Raw genomic sequence first — 19,493 nt, 5'->3', positions numbered from 1 at the left:
TTTTGTATGTCCATGTTGGGTTTTTGTGTTTTTTGTTTTGTAGGGAAATAGAGCTTTCTCAACTAAGCATGCAACCCAAAGCTCCAAAAAAAAAAAAAACCCCTTCCTCTTTTCCAAAAATTACAAAACTTTTAGTCTAGCTCACTTGGTCCAAAGCTACTTTATGAGAGTAGAGGTCTTGAATTCAAGTCCTCTTTTTGTTGAGCTAATTAGATTAAGTTTGGAAAGGGGGTGTATTTTTTTAACATTATCATTCATTTCCGCACATTCACGCACTTTGTCGGCATCTTCATCAACTTTTCTTCAAAAAGACATAACTTCTTCATCCGGAAGCCTTTTTTTTGAACCAGCCTAATTTTTTGAGATCTTTCCATTGGAACACTTAGTTTCAGCATATATAGCTTTAGTTTCTATTAAAATGGAAATTCCATGCCAAGTTATTCTTGACAGCACCAACTACTTCCAATGGTGGTTCTACATTGTGGATTTACTTAGAAGTAAAGGTCTCTACAGAATAGCCTCAGGCCAAGAAACCAAACCGAAAGATGAAAATAAGGCAGCTAAATGGGAAAATAGGCAAGATCAAGTACGAGGGTTGATATAGATGTCCATTTCTCGAGATCTTAGATTCCATATTGTAGAACTTGATACTCCCGATGAAGCAATGAAACAGATTACTAAAGTTTTTGGAATTAAAAATGAAATTAAAGCCCATCAACTCGAAAATGAGTTGCTTACATTGGACCCCAATACTTTTTCTTGCATTGAAGATTTTTTGTCCAAGTTCAAGACCCTTAGACTTCTCTTGGAAGGTGTTAAGGTTAAGAAAGAAGATAGTAACCTTATCTATTCTATTCTTACTAAGTTGGGACTAGCCTACTCTGTGTTTGTTTCCACCTTCCATTCTACAAGACAAGCCTATTTTTCTCAAGGACAAGCCTACAAGTCCCCTTCCTTTGATTCCTTTTGTGATTCTTCAATAAGAGAACAAGAAAAACTCTTACACCTTGGTCTTCTTAATATTGGAAACTCTTGTAAGAAAGCGTTAGCTACCCATCAGCAACCAAATTCAAAGAATCCTAAGAAGTTGTATCCCAAAAGGAATGGTCAAAAACCAAACAAGGGTCCTAAGCAATTTTAGCCTCAAAATGAAAAATCATTTCAACAAAATGATAAGACAAATAAAAACAAAGGGAAGAAGACTGATAGACATTGAAACTTTTGTAATCGATATGGCCACTTAGAATCCAAATGCTTTAAGAAGATGGAAGCCTTGGAAGCAGCAATGAAGAAGCATAACATCCATTTGGAGCACTCTTCAACTTCAACTTCATCTTCAGGAATAGCACTTTCTACACGTGGTTTTCAAGCATCTTGGTCTGGCTATGCACTAAATGTATCTTCTTCTTCTCATTCTCATGAGTGGCTCATTGATTCTGGAGCTTCTTATCGCATGGCCAAAACCAAAGCCATGTTTTCTTCTTTAAATGATTGTAACACCAAAAATATATATGTTGGTGATGATAGATCTCTTAGTGTTGTAGGGACTGGAATTGTTCATATAGACAATGATCAATTTAATGATGTATTATGTGTTCCAACCTTATCTTGCAACCTTCTATCTGTATATCAGATAACTCATTCAGGTGAAGGTAAAATCGTTCAATTTTCACCTCACGATGTTGTAATTAAGGACCTAAGAGATCCTAGACAGATTTTAGCTACTGGCATTGCTGATGATTCTACAAGGTTGTATAAGTTTCACAAATATGGGTCATCAAATCTTCCCTCGGTATTTGTTACTCATAATGATGAAGTCAACAAAATTTGGCATAAGCGATTTGGTCACTTAATCTATCGCTCCCTTCAGAATCTATGTAAAGAAAATATGGTGATAGGTCTTCCAATGGTATCTTGCAGAGATGGTGTTTGATCTGGATGTGTACTCATAAAACATCATTGGGATAGTTTTGAAAAACATGCCTCTTGGCACGCCTCAGCCCCTTTACAGCTTGTGCATAGTGATTTATGTGGTCCACTTCCAGTTGTTTCATTCTATGGCTATAAGTATTTCTTAACTTTCATTGATGATTTCTCCAAATGCACTTGGGTATACTTCTTAAAACTCAAGAGTGAAGTTTTTAACATGTTCTTGGCCTTTAAGGCCTTTATTGAAAAACAATCTAGACATCAAATTCTTAAGCTAAGATCTGATAATGGCGGAGAATATGTTAACAACAAATTCATCAACTTTTGCACTGCGAATGGAATTCAAATGCAACATACTTTTCCATATACTCCACAACAAAATGGTGTAGCTGAAAGGAAGAATCGCACCTTAAAGGAAATGGCTAATTGTATGCTTCAATCTAAAGGACTTGGTCTTAATTTTTGGGCAGAAGCAATTAACTGTGCAAATTACATAATAAATCGCACTCCTACTAGGGTTTTAAAGAATATCACTCCAGAAGAAGCATGGAGCTCAATTAAACCAGATGTAAGTCACTTTCGTGTTTTTGGAAGTGAAGCATGGGCCCATATTCCAGATGAGAAACATAAAGCTTTAGAAGCTAAGAGTGAAAAAATTATTTTTGCTGGATATTCTGAAGATGTCAAAGGATATAGAATTATTCCACTTAAGTCCAAGAATGTTATCATTAGAAGAGATGTAAAGTTTGTTGAAAATATATCGGCCTATGAGCCTAGTTCGGCAAATGTGCCACCTCTCCCTATCTCTTCTACTTTTGAAAATATTTCTTCTTCAGATGATGAAAGCGAGGATGAAAATCCTCCCCACCTTCTCAGGATCCTCCTTCAGCTCCTCAGCTCCCAAAATCGGTCCGTGCTACTCAGGATGTAGCAGGTGATCTTGCCAGTGATCCTACAGATGAGCGACATACACGTTCTCAGTTCGATAGAGCCTCTTCTTTACTGGCTCAAGCTTCAGCAAATTATGATCCCGACACCTTTGCAGAAGCTTCATGCCATCCAGATTGGGACATAGCTATGAATGAAGAATATCGTTCATCATTGGCAAATGATACATGCGATCTTGTTCCTCTACCAAAGGGATGAAAACTTGTTAGATGCAAATGAGTTTAGAGAACCAAGTATGGACCAGATGGGAACGTTGATAAACATAAAGCTCATCTTGTTGCTAAGGGTTTTTCACAAGTTGAACGCATTGACTATGATAAAACCTTCTCCCTTGTTTCCAAAATGAACTCTATCTGCCTTTTTCTTTCCCTTGCTGCCTCTTTCAAATGGGAAGTCCATCAGATGGATGTTAAATCTGACTTCTTGCATGGGTACTTGCATGAAGAAATCTATATGGAACAACCTATTGGCTTTATACAAACAATATCCAACCTTGTATGTAGGCTTAAGAAATCCCTTTATGGTCCCAAGCAAGCTCTTGGGGCTTGGCATGCCAAAATGGATAACTTTCTTTTAGAATCTGGCTTTTCTAGGTGTCATTCTGACAATACTATCTACACCAAGAAAGTGGGCAAGTCTCTTATCATTCTTGTTCTTTATGTTGATGATCTTATCCTCACTGGTAGTGATCCCAACCTTATCAACCATGTGAAGTCCAGCCTTAAAAAGAAGTTTGAAATGACAGACTTAGGACACTTGCATTATTTTCTTGGTTTTCAAGTCTTGCAATCCAAGGAAGGTATTTCCCTTTCCCAATCCAAGTATGCCTGTGATCTTCTACGCCATTTTCACATGGAAGACTATAAGCTAGCCCCTCCTCCCTTTCAATCTGGAGTCAAACTTTCAGTCACTTATACTTCCCCTGAAGTTGATACTACCTTATACCATCAACTTATAGGAAAACTCTTGTATCTAACCCATACTCATCCTGACCTTTCCTTTGTTATTGGCCTTGTTGCTCGGTTTATGAAAAACCCACATGAAAGTCATTGGAAAGAAACTAAAAGAATACTTCATTATGTTTGAGGTACAGTTTAGTTTGGGATTCATTACAGTGCCGAAGCATCTCCTCTATTGGTTGGTTTCACTGATTCCAATTGGGCTGGTGACCCTGATGATCAGAAGTCTACTGCAGGTTATGTGTTCACTCTTGGTTCAAGACCTATTACATGGGCTTGCAAGAAACAAGGTGCCATTTCTCTTTCTTCAGTAGAAGCAAAGTATCGTGGTGCCATAGAAGCTAGTAAGGAAGCCTTGTGGCTTCGTCAGATCCTATCAGAGTTTGGCTTTCAGCAGCAGCATCCAACTGTACCTTGGTGTGATAATCAAAGTGCCATTCAACTATGCAAAGATCCAATCCAACATCAGCATAGCAAACACATTGAACTGCACATGCACTTCATCAAAAAGCTCATTCATGACCATGTTCTTAAAGTGCAATATTGTTCAACAAATGATCAAGTTGCAGACATCTTTACAAAGGCTCTCATAGAGGCGAAGTTTACTAAAATTTGATTTATGGTTGGAGTTCAGGAAGTTGTCACTAAGGGGGGATAGGCTCTAGTGCCTCCTTCCTTCTCCTATTGTGTCATATTTGTAAATCCTTCAATCCTAACCCAAGTTATTCTTAAGGGGGGATGTTAGGATATTCTGACACATAGGAAACAGTTAAGTATAACTTGGTCTAGTGTAGAGTTAGGTAAAGTGTGTTTCTTTACTATGTACTTTTGTAACTTGCAATCCAATGGTCATGATGTGTAGTGATCCGACGGTTCATTCTCTCATCGGTATTATCGACACTTGATCCATGGCTTAACACTCGATTGGTCCATGATCTCTATTTAAAGAGCATGGAGGGTCATTTGTAGGGTAACCATCCATGAGAGAAGCTTATGTAAATTTTCATTCTTTTATTAATAAATTTCCTGAAGTGGCCGTGTTGGCTAAGGCCGTGAACTATTTCCCTCTTTGAGGGTTTTAACCATCTCAAAAATACTGGTGTATTGATCTGTGATCTGTTTGTGAGCGGTGTCCTTTGGTGTTCTGTCTGAGGAACTTACCCTGTAAATTCCTACACCACAGCTATGTGCGCAGACCACTGCAGCTGAGTGCATAGGGCAGATCTAGATGTATTGGTGAAGAATAATAATAAAGATAAGTTTTCTTCTGTAATTGTATATTATCGTGCTTCTGTCTTTATGGTTTACCTTTCTATATCTAGTTAATGCAAATGTGATGAATGTATGTGAAGTTGCATTCATTTTGTGTGCAAATAAATTATGTTGGTTAAATGTTTGCTTAAATACCATGTTGAATAGTTTTGAATCATAACTACTTCCTTAAAGTATAATAGCACATGAACAAGAAAATTATAATCACCCTAGATTAGCGGGAAGGCCAAGTAGCACGGAGTTATAGACTAGTGCTCGAACCCTCTAGTACAAATATTGACATCCCTAGGGTGTGGAATCTTGGTTCCAGCACCCTCCCCTGCTACCTCGAGGGAGACCTCAGTCATCGCTCCACGAGTTGTTGCCGAAAGGGCTGGTAGCTGTGGGATTTGTTTGGCTAAATAAATCTTCTGAACCTAGGTTAGGCCCAAACAAGCCAACAATTCCTCTGCACCTATACATGTTCCCATACTAGTAATTGTAGTCATGCTAGTGCCTTGAGCCTAAGATTCATATTCAATCCTTTTTTCTTGGTGAATTTGATTAACTGCTACCAACTCACAAGATCTCCTGAGGGCTTTATCCTCTTGGAACTTTATTTCCCATATCACAATGATTCTCCTACTCCCAAGAATATAGATCATGTATTTCTTGGAGGTTTAGATGTAACCAATAAAATACCCCTTCTATATAGTTGAAACTATCTTCGTGCATTTCTCATCTAGAATGTGACAGTATATGATACTACCCAAAATCTTGAATTTCCTAACTTCTCAATTCTTCCCTGAATGTAAATATATATGCCACATGCCTCTACCCAAAGATATTTAGGCATGCCCTAGTGATATATTATGGCCTTTGTTGCTCCATCTATGATTTTGTGCGTTCGTTCTACAACCCCTTTTTGCAGTAGTTTGTATGGAGCTTTCCATTACCTCTTGACTACTTCCTTTGCATAGAAATCCTTGAAAGATTTCTTGATATAATCATCTCCATTATCTGTATTAAGATCCTTAATATTATTTCCTATTGAATTATCCACAATAGCCTTAAACTATTGGTAGTGACTGAATACTCTCTCTTGTGTCTTCAATAAGTAATCCATGTCTTATTAGAGAATTCATCAATAAAGGCCATGAAAAACACATAACCTCTGAGAGATTTTTTGGAAATTGGACCACAAATATTAGAATGTGTCATGTATAGAACACCCTTAGCTCTATTTTCACTCCTTGGAAATTCTACCTTTCTAAAAACCCCAAGTATGCACCCTCTACGCATGTCATCATGTTTGGTACTCACCTCTAGAACACCAATAAAAATCTCTCTAAGAAACTTAAGTACTCCATGATGGATATGACCCATCCTACTATGCCATTACTCTCTCATATCTCTATTGTTATTGTTGCTGACGAGGTCCTTTGGAGCATCCAAATACAACCTATACAGGTTATTGCTTCTCCCCCTAATCTCCTTTACTGAATTCCAATCATGGAATTTTATGTACAACTTATGTCCTCAAAAGTGTATGTCATACCCATCATCCTAAAGAGTAGAAACTAATATTAGGTTCATTTCCAAACCTACAGTGTGCAACACATTTGTAACATGAATACTCTTTCCCGGCTCCCTCTAAAATGTCACTATCCCTCTTCTAATTAGAGTACACTTGGACTTGTATGCCATTTGAATCTGAAATCCTATCTCCACTTCTTTGTAGCTGTAGAAATTCTCTCTAACCCTTTCCATGTGACATGATGCTCCACTATCAATATACTAGACTCCTGTGGTGGTTGAGCTAGATAAGAAAGCTATGAGAGTGAACTCATTTTCTAGTGTTGAAGACAGTTCATGAGTATCCATTGAATATTTTGTTTGTTTCTTATTCTTCTTGTTACCCTTCTTCTTGTTCATATATTGAATGACGTAGTGTCCATGTTGACTACGTCAAAAACACTTGATTTTACTCATGTTTGTCTATTTCTTCTCTCCCTTGCAGTTAGACTCTTTTCTTGAACCCTTCTTGGTTTTTCCCTTTATTGCAAGAGAAGCATTCTCATCATCCTCAATTTTTTTCTTTTACTATTTTTGTCATTAAGAAGGCTCAAACTAAGCTCCTCTTGAGTGAAATCACTCCAAAAATGATCCTAATTAGGTAGGATCTATTTTCCATTGATCACTTGGACAAACGTGTCCCACTACTTTGAGAACCCATTTATCATAACTCTCATGAGCTCATAGTCATTTATCTTATCTCTGAAAACTACTAACTCATCCTTGACAAGTATAATACTAGTGAGGTATTGACTAAGACTTATCCCTTGTTCATTATGGTTTTTATTAGCTTCTCTCTCACAATCAACTTTGTGTTTATACTAGCATTCTCAAACAAATTCATGATGATATCACACATCTTCTTGGCTATATTAAATTCTACGATATGGGGAAAATGTGGTATTTATCCCTATCTTCGATAATATGACTATCCTTAGCATTCTTCTTGTGGTAGGTCATTAATTGTGTCAAATATTTCATTATGGAACCAACTATTGTAGCATATTTCTTCAGTCCATGCTCCTCTAATAATAATAAAATTCTATATTTGTAGATACTAGAGTTTGATGCACCATCAAGTCTGTCATGATCCCTCAAACTAATTGAAGCCATTTATAAAACCCTCGAACAGTAAACACCAATAAAAATGAAGATATATGTCTGTGTGAAAATATTTTATTTCTCCTTCAAAATGTTTGTACTCAAATCTCCAATAACATTTGTGCTTCACTCCTCTATTACCATGCCAAATTTATAGCTACCCATAAGGTGTTAATACCCTATTTAATTATTTCATATTACTTATTCATGACAAATTAATTCTTCCGAGGGATGTAAGGAATAACAAAATAAAAAACACCAATCACAAAATAAAAATATACGAAATATACAAGAAACCAATAATATATTTTACACCAATAGTTTTGGACAAAACATCCCTAGAAAAAACCCCATTGTGGGGAAAACCAATTTTCATATATTAAGGATTTTATTAATATCTTTAGAAAAAAAAAAAAATCTTGAGAAATTAGAACTTCTTGACTAACTACAAAATCACTGACACTATTTTTATCTCCATCCATGAACAAATTTAACTACAAAACTTCACTATCTCCCTCCGCAGATTAAGTTGGTTGTTTCCTATAATTCACACTCCTTTCTAGAAATCATGCCATCTAATTGGGAACTCACACTATGCTCCTTAGCAATTCTAACCGCCTCTAGGTAATCGATTTAACATGTTATACTACCTCAGGAAACTTGCACATGCCACTTGCACTACCTCTAACAATTCACATTTGCAAGTACCAACTCAATCTAGACCTATGGAAACTCACTCTAGTAAAATGGAAAACTTGCACTTCCAAATTGAACCTCCTCCTAAATAAATAATTAAGCCCTGGGAAATTACCTCTAGAACTTAGAAATTGGTAATCTATCTGATGGAGAATAACCCCAAAAATATATCTCCTCATTCATTGTTTTGAAAACCCTCTAATGTCTTATGAAAATCACCCACTCAAATTGATCTCTATGATTTGATATATCTCCAATGTTTCCCATTGATTAAATTTATAATCTCTCATTCACAAATGAATAGCCATAATCAGAAGTTCAGTTGATCCAATCTATGGCTAATATCAACTTAACAACTTTCTACAAGCTTCTAGAGAAAAAATATCTTATCCCAACTAATGCCAATTAATTATTCACTTTCCTGAAGTTAGATTTAGGAAATAATAATAAAAATCACTAATTGACATAATTAAGATATTTTCCCTAGCCGAAACTTAGGAAAAAATTACTTGGGCATCGAGATAATTGATTCCTCCATGTTATTAGCCTTAGTGACAAGTCTCAAAACTAGAACACCTTCCCAAGCTACAAAATCTGACATGTTTGTTTGTTTCAAGTTACATGTATTTGGTGGGCTTAATAATCTACTTGCATGGCCTATGAAACAACAATTGAGCTAATAGTAATATTGTAGTATAAAATATGAAGCAACAATTTAGTTAACATTAATACAATATAATCCCAGTTTTAGTAGTAGATCTTATACTTTGTTTTGATATGTGTGTCTTGTGATTGATGTACATTAGAAATTCATGTCTTCATATGTGATTGTGTTAGGGTTGGTAATATTTTTTGAATCGAGACAAACTTTATAAAAATTTAGTGGCGCATCATGAAATCTTCCATAATTTATTATGATTATCCTATATTTCACTTTTGGTTAACTATGTCTGGCTTGAGTGAAAGGTATGTGTGGCTTCAAGAAATAAAATCCTTTCATCTCTTTCAATTTTATTTTTTATGTTTATGTTTTTGGTTGTGGACATGGCCATCAAGTAGGTGACAGTGACCTAATCACCTTCAAGTAACCCTACCAAGGGTAGAAAAATGGATTGAGATAAATCCCTAAGCTATGTGTTGTATGTACGTATATAAATATAGCAACCATATGACGTTCAACTAATGTGATGATACCAATTATTGAATTATTTTAGACAAATGAAAGATAAATAGAATTGAAATGCACAAATGATAGTTACTTGAAACTAATATTTGAAATTATTAACTTTTTTTCATAATTACATTATTATTGTAGGTATTATGCTTTGTCCTTATTTGTCTATCTTATAATTGTATGTTAAAACATAATTCATTCTTAGGTAGCCATTTTAGACATCGTAATATTTTTTGAAATGTTTTAATCCTTTGTCCCCCTTTTAGTATTAAAATTACTAGGTATCGAGGCTACTAATTGATAACTAATAGGCTAGAATCTAAATCTCAATTATCACTTTTATTTACCACTTTTATAAGTGTTTTAACTCCGTAATTTACTAGGTGAATTTCATGCTCATTTATCTCCATGTAACGTAAAAGTTAATTGTATGACTATAGTAATCATTACAACCAAGTCTAGATATCTAGGATACCTTTTCCAATATGATTATTATAGATTCAATATTTTATTTTGGCATAACCTTGTGCAGAGTAGTGGAACTTACCCTTTTACGTCTTCACTTTCTCACGTCTTTGTTCCACACAAATTTGAATTATGCAAGTCTTTGTTATGTACAGACTTTAACAGTGCACAAAGTTTAGCTAGAGTAATAAGGTGTAATGTCGTATGCTAGAGACTCATGAATTCTTAGATAATTGTGTTAGACTTGGTAAGATTTTCTGAAGCAGGAGACCTAGGCAATGATTATGAGGAACACAATTCATAACAATATTACCCTGTGACATCAAATTTTCCATTATGTATAAGATTTGTCGAAGCTGGAGACCTAGGCCATGATTCTGAGGAACACAATTCATAAAAATACTAGCTCGTGACTCAGATTTTCCATTATGTATCATAATACTTTCACTTATCTCGCTTCTCATTAATCATGACCCACTGTCTTATTGTAAAGAATAAGTGCTTACATGCCTTTGCGCACTAGGACATTAATATTTCTATTAAATGACATAGAAATATATGGCTCACAACTCTTGTTATTCTATGGCTTTCGACAATTTTAAATAATGTACTATGAGTTCTTGGAGGGGAATTAGTTCCACAATGATGTAGTCTCAATGTCCATGTTGGCACCAGGTGGCACCCTTGGGCACTGCCATGTGTCAATTGATAGTTATTGATGTATATGAACCACATTTAGTAATATAGTCATGATACTAATGTAAATAAAGGAAAAAATGGATTAATGTAAAGTGTTGCTCTAAAAAATGTAAGGATGAAGATTAGGCATGAAAAAATTATGAATTATTTTGTTATTGCAAAGAAGATAATAATTTATTTGTTGTTTTTAAACTATTTGTGATTACTTTAATATTTTTTAATTGTAGCCAAGTGTCTCTACTTTGGGCTATATATTTGTCTTCCATATATCAAAGTAGCTTTATTTATCTCCATGTAATTCAATAAAGGAATTCTGCAACAAGAGAAATAAGTAAACCTAAGTCTAAATATCTGGGTTTTTTTTGCAAATCAATTATATATTCAATATTTTCTTTTGGGCTAACCTTGTCTAGATCAGTGGAGCTTACCGTTTTATCTCTGCACTTACACACAAACTTTAGTTCTACACGTGTTTGTTTCATACATATTTTACTTCTGCACATGCCCTTGTTCTTAACTCTCCAATTTACTAGGTGAAGGTCATCTTCATTTCTCCCCACATAATGAAAAAATGAATTCTATGACTAGAGAAATAATTACACCCAAGTCTATATATATAGGACATGTTTTCCAATATGATTGTTTATTCAATATTTCATTTTGGTCTCACCTTGCACAAAGAAGAGGAACTTCCTCTTTTATGTTCGCTCTTCTACACACACTTTAGTTTTGTACATGTCCTTGTTTCACATAGATTTCATTTCCACACATCTTTGTTTGGTACACATTTTAATTGCACACAAAGTTTATCTAGAGTGATAAATTCTAATCTTGTATACTGAGATTCAAGAATTCTTATATAATTATGTTAGAATGGGTAAGATGTTTTGAAGTGGGATACACACTTCATAAATTTTTTGTAGAACAACGTCAAATTTTTCATTGTGTATAATAACACTTTTATATCTCTTACTTCCCATTAACCACGATAGATTGTGTTACTGTAAAGGTGTAAGTTCTCACATGCATTCACATGGTGGGACATGAATACTTTTTTTTAATGATACATATCCATAGCTTGCGACGCTCTTTAGTCTATAACCCTCAAGAAGTTTAAGGAATGTGGTATGAGTTCCTGGTGGGGAATGATTCCTATAGTGATGTGGTCTCAAAATCCACATTTGCATGAGGTGGCACCCTAGGGAACTTCCATGTATAAATTGACACTGATTGATGTAAATAAAAAACATTCAGTAATATATTCATGATAATAATGTTAAGAAATAAAATAATGGATAAATATAAAGAGTTAATTCTTCCAATAAAAAAATGCAACGATGAAGATTAGGCCTGCAAAATTGTGAATTGTTCTGATATTGCAAAGAAGATAATCATTTATTGGTTTTTAATCTATGCACGGTGACTTTATTATTTTTCAATTACATCCAAATGTGGCTACTTTTCACTCTATACTTGTCTTCCATGTATCAAATTAGCTTTATTTCTCTCCGCGTAACACAGAAAATGAATGCTATGACTAGATAATTCATCAGACCTAAGTCTAGATATCTAGTTTATTTTTTCATTACAATTATATATTTAATATTTCCTTTTTGCCTCACCTTATGCAAAACATTGGATCTTACCATTTTATCTTCACACTTGCACGTAGACTTTAGTTTTAGATGTGTTTCTTTGACACAAATTTTAGTTTCTCATGTATATGTTCCTTACAGACTTTAGCTACACATATAGTCTAGCTAGAGTGATAACTGTAATCGTACTAGATATAAAATTGGTGCAAGCATGTGTGTAGGTATTTGCACCAAGTGGAGTGAAGAGGCCAAAAATGTAGAATAGGTCTTCATTATTGGGTTGCCATCAAGTTGTAAATATAAAAAAAAAAATAGCAAAAATAAAATATTTGTGCATGATTATTCAAATGCAAAATGGCAGTAACTTAAAACTATTATTTGAAATTAATAACCTTTTTGTATCATTGCATTATTTTATTGAGTTTAAAGAATATAAATAATTATCTAGTATATGTTATTAATTTGTTCACAACATCTTTATATTTTCTTATTTATAGCCAAGTGTAGCTGTCGGCTTTATATTGGTCTTCCACGCATGGAAGTAGCTGCTTTTCTCTCTAGGTAATGAAAAAACGAATTCTACAACTAGAAAAATAATTACCCACAAGTTTAAATATATAGGGGACTTTCCCAAGGAAATTATAAAATAAGTATTTTGTTTTGGGGCCACCTTATGCGTAGCAATGGAACCTACACTTTTATCTCCTTTCTTTCATGCAAATATTAGGTGTGAACAAAGTTTACCTAGAGTGATTAAGTCTAAGACTAAGTCCAAAACAAATTTAACTTTTCTTCTTCATATGGCTAAGGAAAAGTATTTAGCTGCAAATTGATAGTAGCTTGAAACTATTGTATGAATTATTAACTTGTTTCCCATTATTTTATTTCTATCATATTTTTCTAGCTTTTATGTGTTCTATTATTGGTCTGTTTAGATGCATTTGTAGTTCTTGTGTTTCAAGTTACATGTTGCAAACAATTGTAAAAATCATTAGTCGTTTAACATCATACCAAGAGCTTCAGAACTTGTTATGAAGTAGAGTATTAGAAACATTGAAAAAAAATAGAGAGATTAAAGTCTATGAGATCATGAGAAAAATAGAAAAATACTAAGTCGTCAAACCAGGAAGTACATCCTATTTTTATGCCTTCTGTTCTTTGTTTTTTTTTTTCCAAACCATTTATTTTCAATATGTTTCAAGTACAATCATATTTTCCTAGTTTTTTGGTGATTTTTTTCTCTCTATTTTCAAGTACAGTCATATTTTCTCTCTTATTTTGTATGTTTTAAGCTACATGCGTTTGGTTGGCTTAATAATATGCATTTCTTTATTTGTGGGTTTTGAGTTACATTAATTTGATTGGATTAAAAATCAAGTTGCATGAATTATGAAAAAAAATTTAGTGACTTATGTCATAGATATAATAGAATTCATATAAATGAAAAAATAAATAAATTTGAAATGCATAAAATTACTTACATGAAAATATGTTGTTAGCAGTGGAAGCGAAACTGGGAAAAAGTAGAATAGTTCTTGACATCAAATGTGTTTTCATGATTTTTTGAATATCTATAAATCATATAGAAGAATTATAGATTTCATGGAATTTAATATGGCTCCTGAGATGACTGGAAAAAAATGTTCAAATGCAAAATCACAGTAAATTGAAACTATTGTCTAAAACTATTACCTTTTTTTCCATAATTGCATTATTTTATTACTTATAAAAAATATAAGTAATCATTTGTGAGATGTTGTTATTTACTTACTACACTTTATTATTTATAATTTACAACAAAGTGTAGCTACTTCGGGGTTTATATTTGTCTTCCATTCATCAAAGTAGCTTCATTTCACTCCACTTAATGAAAGACAAAATTTTATGGCTAGATACATCATTGTACTCCAGTATAATTATATGGTATGATTCCCAACATGGTTATACAATTAATATTCCTTTTTGGGTGCAATTTTTGTGCAGCAGTGAAACTTAACCTTATATTTGTGTACTCCCACATTTACCTTTGTTCCACACAGACTTTAGCTAGAGCCATAAGTCTTCTTGGTTCATAAATATTGATAGGTATAAAACTAGCGAAAGAAATGTGTGGATGTATCAAATATGTAAAGATAAATTTTATTGACCACTGTAAATTCTTTCTAGTTGATTGCTCTTAGAAATCTCCGTAGTCATTAATGTTACTAGTTAATAAATATATGTAGCCATGCATCAGTCAAAGACACAACAAAGTATTTCATAGGTCATAATCAAAATATTAAAAAACAAATATAGTTATTTGTGTATCTAAAAATGGTTAGGAAGAACATATTTATGCTAGGTAAACATTACTTCTCTCCAACTGATCTCCTATGAACTGGATTCACACTTTGAGTCAAGTGGTCAAACTAGGTGGTTTATGAAATATCACTAATGAAAACCACCAAAAATAACTTGTAATCAAAAAAAAATTGAATACAAAGAATCACCAAAGGCTATGTAATGTATCATTTAGTTTCAAGAGGTTGAATACACTATGTGGATGCTTTGTTAGCTGGGTTTTTTGAAGTAACCACTGTAGGAGACGACAACCCATTCTCTAGGTGTTTTTCTAACAAAGACTTACAAAACAAAGAGAATCTGAAGCCACAACCAACATTTTGTTTCATTTTCTCTATGTATAGAGAACCACATAACTCAAATGAAAAAAATGATAAACTAACCGAAGTAGTTAGTGGGAAGGGGATTTGTCCAAGCCCTACATTTGAGACTAAGCAGTGAAAGGCACATGGGCCTCATGAAGGACTACAAATTGACTAACCCTCACATTATATTTTCTAATAATCTAAGGATTTGTTTTGACTAATATTGTTTAAGACTTTAAAGGCAATTGTCATCAATTATCATATTTTTCACTTGTTTTAATATTTTTTATATTTATTAAATTTGAATATAAGATAAGTTTAAGATGTATAAAAACTAAGAAAAATGTCTAGAAAGTGAAGTGGGGAAAATTAAATTTTCAATTCATCTGTAAGCATGCACATATGTGAAATATTATTTCATGATGAGAATCCCCTCACTAGAAATTTTGAGCCAATCTTGTTCAAAAAATAAAATGGAGATATCTATGGATTTAAAGGCAATTCTGATGCTTTGTGGCATGCATTAATCAAACAAAAATGTACACAAATAGAAGCCAATATGCTATCAGAAGGAAACCAATGAATGCCAAATTTCGAGGGTGGCTAGGGTGAATCCACATTTCAATGCATTTTTCATTTAGAATAACATGAATATGATGTCGGTTATTTTCATTACATTATGGCCAAAAATTTCTCAAACACAGTTTTACAAGGTGATCATTTTGTGTTAAAATGTATATACGAGTATGTCAAAGTTAAGATACAAATTAACAAAACCTGAATATGTTATTCCAAGCATTATTTTTTTCTTTCAGAACTCCCATATGAAGAAGGAGATATAGAAGGTGGTATTTTTGTCTTTTCACATTTGTCTTATGTTTCATGGTTAGACATTTGTGTGTGGTGTCTAGAAAGAGTAGATATTTTGACTCAATACAACTTGGACAGGGCCAACATAGTCACGTTTAATGTTATTCAATAACCAAAAAATATGGAACAATGTTATTTTTAACCATTGGAACATAGATGCAATATATCTATGAATAGTACATCAATGATTTCAAAATGTAGAAATTGTATGGAACATAAAAATAATCCCCTTAGAATAATAAAAAACTTTCTTAGAAAGAAGACTGAGGCAAACAATAAAAACATTAATAGAAAATCAAAAGTAGTTACAGTTCATGATAGGAAGGGAAAGTATAAATCAAAGAATGTTGTCACACTTTCTAAATGAATGTTTGAAACAAAATTGTTGACATGCCGATCTCTGATTTCTCATGTTGTTGTTGAATTTTCATTGGAAAGGAGGTTATAACAAATAAAAAATTATTTAAAAAAAAAAAACACGTTGAAACTAGGGACATGGAACTAGAAGATGAATGCACTTGCAAGTATTGTCAAAAATCCTTGGATCATGGTGAGATTCCCATATTTTCATTCCCTCAAAATATTAGATAAAATAAACATATTTGCATCATATGTAAACCGGCTTATTTAGAAGAATGACTAGTATCAATGTGCTTAACATTCATATGAATTCAAGAACTAAGAGAAAAATGTAAAGGTCAACAATGGACCTAAATGGAGGTATAATCAATGTTTCCACTAAAACATATTGGATTCCACATACTCTTCCTTGTGACATAAAACAAATTGATAAAAAATTTGTGGAGATAAAGAGAAGATTGCTACAAAAGTGCTTATTCTTATGGTCACTTTCAACTGCATATGGTCATGAAAGTAATGTATCACTTATGAAAAACCATGCTTATGGAAAGGGTTTTCATAAATGACAATTGGAAGGAAACTTTTATGGAGGCAACAAATACACTAGCAGTTAAGACACATATTTAAATAGACATTGGTATCAATGACAATGACAAAGATCCAAACATAAAAATGTGGTTGCATGAGTTAACAAAATCACATAGTATTTATGATCTTCAAAGCTATCGGTTAAACATTTCCCCTGGTGAGGGCTATCTGCCATTTAGGATTTTCCATGACATATATTCTTAGGAAATGAGCTTCCTTACACTTTTATATGGATAAAACATGCAGATGATATTACAAGAAAATTTATATATAAAAAATTTTCACAATAGGAAATATTGCACAAGCACCATGACTTTGCATACTGTATCACAATTCGTTTTACAGTGAAGTATACATTATTCTTAGACAAGTTCTCGATTTTTATTGGGTAAGAATACATCAATTAAAACTAAATCGAAGACAAGTATTAGAAAAACTTATTAAGTCAAAGACAAATCTAGATTGTATTCTTAAATGAGAAGTTGGTTACATGGATATATGAACAATCTGCACATCCCCAGATTACTTTCTTAGTTTACGTAGGAATTCTTATGCAATGATACAATAGTTAGGTCAACCATATTTGTTTTCCTTCATTTGTGTGGATCATCATTGGAAACCACTACTTAATGTGATACAAGTTATCAAGGAAAAAGGAAACCGTTCTACTAATAATAAGATAATAGAAAACATGGATGAAACCTTGATATCCCAACATTTCATACACCTCTTGTACAAATTATAATAGGATAGTAGCATGTCATAAATAAGTTCAAACATCAATAAAATCATTTATTTGTGCAACAACTTCCTAAGATATGAATATGGAAAAAAATAAACTGGAGTCTTATCCATCACACAAATTTATGACTTATTGCACAACGCCATTCATATGTTCTTCAATAAAATCGCAGGATCACATGGATTCTAGTGAAATGCTCACATGACATATGTTTTTGCACTTAAATCTACTGAGTTACTGGATTTGACAATGTTTTTTTCTGTCATGTGAAGATTGCCACATTATGGTCGAGGAAACATTGACCCTAGCTCAGTGTTTTCCACTACAAGGACCTGTTAGTGATCATGGATTTTTTTCTAAAAATATTGTCCACCTAGGCCTATAAAAAGAGGATCCAATCCATGGAAAAGAGGATACATTTAGAGAAAATTTGTGTTGCCATTTTTACACATAAGGAAATAGGATTGACAAAGAAAGAGAGAGAGACAAGGCCCATCCCTCAGGAGAGATTGTGTTTCTCCCCTAGTATCCTTTTACACGATGATGTGAACTTACAGTAGATTCTATGAGCACTATAATTATTTCTTGTCCTTCCATTGGGTTGCATTTGTATGATGACATCTTTTTCTATTTACTTCATATGAGTAATTGTGCATCTTTATTATCTTATGATTCATGGATATAACCTTGTTTTTATACTAATCGACATATTGCATATTACCATCTAACAAATCATTATTTAATCATTTTTGTACATGATTGAGGGAAATAACCACCAACAAAACTTATTAAGAAATGATCCAGTAACATGTGTACATTTTTATAATAATAGGAAAGGTTTCCTATGACAACTAGTTTCCCATGATAAGAAGTATCTTGGTGTAATATCCCTAGGCTGATTTTCCATGTAAATGGAGGGATACTATAAAGGAAAGAATAATACCAAGGTCATGGGACACGTATTCCAAGATGAAATAGGGAAAAACATTAAAGTGGTTATTAATTATGGTTAATTAATGGCTACAGAAATCATCATTGGCATTGGCAAAAGGGAAATAAGTAGCAATTAATTTAAGAAATAAATGAAAATAGGAGAAAAGGAAGATGAAGAGACAAGAATATGAATGCAAGGGAAAATAAAGAGAAAATGAAGGAAAATGAAAGAAAAGAGGAAAATAAAAGGAAGAGACAATAAAAATCAATGATAAAAAGTCATTTGAGAAATAGATAACAACTTTTGATCGACTTTTGATCAGTTTCAACTTTAGTTTTGCTGAGGAGGAAATCAAAATCCAAGGGGAGAGGGAGAGAACCTACACACAGGGAAGCAAGAAAGTAAGCAAGGAAAGGAAAATCAAAGGAAAGAAATGGAACACAAGGAGAAGGTCTAGAGAGAAACTACAATGAGAAGATTTTGCAAGTAACAGGCTACATGTGTGATTTCTTTGCTGGGATTTGAATGCATGGTGCATGCATTTTTTTTACATGATTACTTTATTGTCATAGGCATGGTATTTTCCTAGACTAACAATGGTTACAAAATGTCCTTTCCATTTCATGGATAGTTATCATGTGATGGGATTCATTCTTGTTTGAGCTTTGGATTGCTAGAAGATTTTGGATTTGGTTGAAGTGGTCTTAGGAAAATACCAAGGGTTGGGGTTTGATATGGTTTTCTATATGAATCCCTTAATAGTTGGGTGGATAGAGGAAAATTCTTGTGGGTATGGTGAAAAAATTCTAAGGAATCCAAGCTTTTTTTTTGGTGATTCCTACACTTGTTTAGGTGAAATCAATATGGTGGAGGGTTGAGGTGGTTTAGCCTTTGGATTCCCTAGTTGGTTTTTTTTTGGTTTATCCAATGAGATCAAACATTCATGCTTGGAATATGGCACA

This window comes from Pinus tabuliformis, chromosome X, assembly GCF_031772625.1.
Source record: "Pinus tabuliformis cultivar Carrire ecotype Pingquan chromosome X, CPIR1, whole genome shotgun sequence".
NCBI classification, from domain to species: domain Eukaryota; kingdom Viridiplantae; phylum Streptophyta; class Pinopsida; order Pinales; family Pinaceae; genus Pinus; species Pinus tabuliformis.
This window is presented reverse-complemented; position numbering follows the sequence as displayed.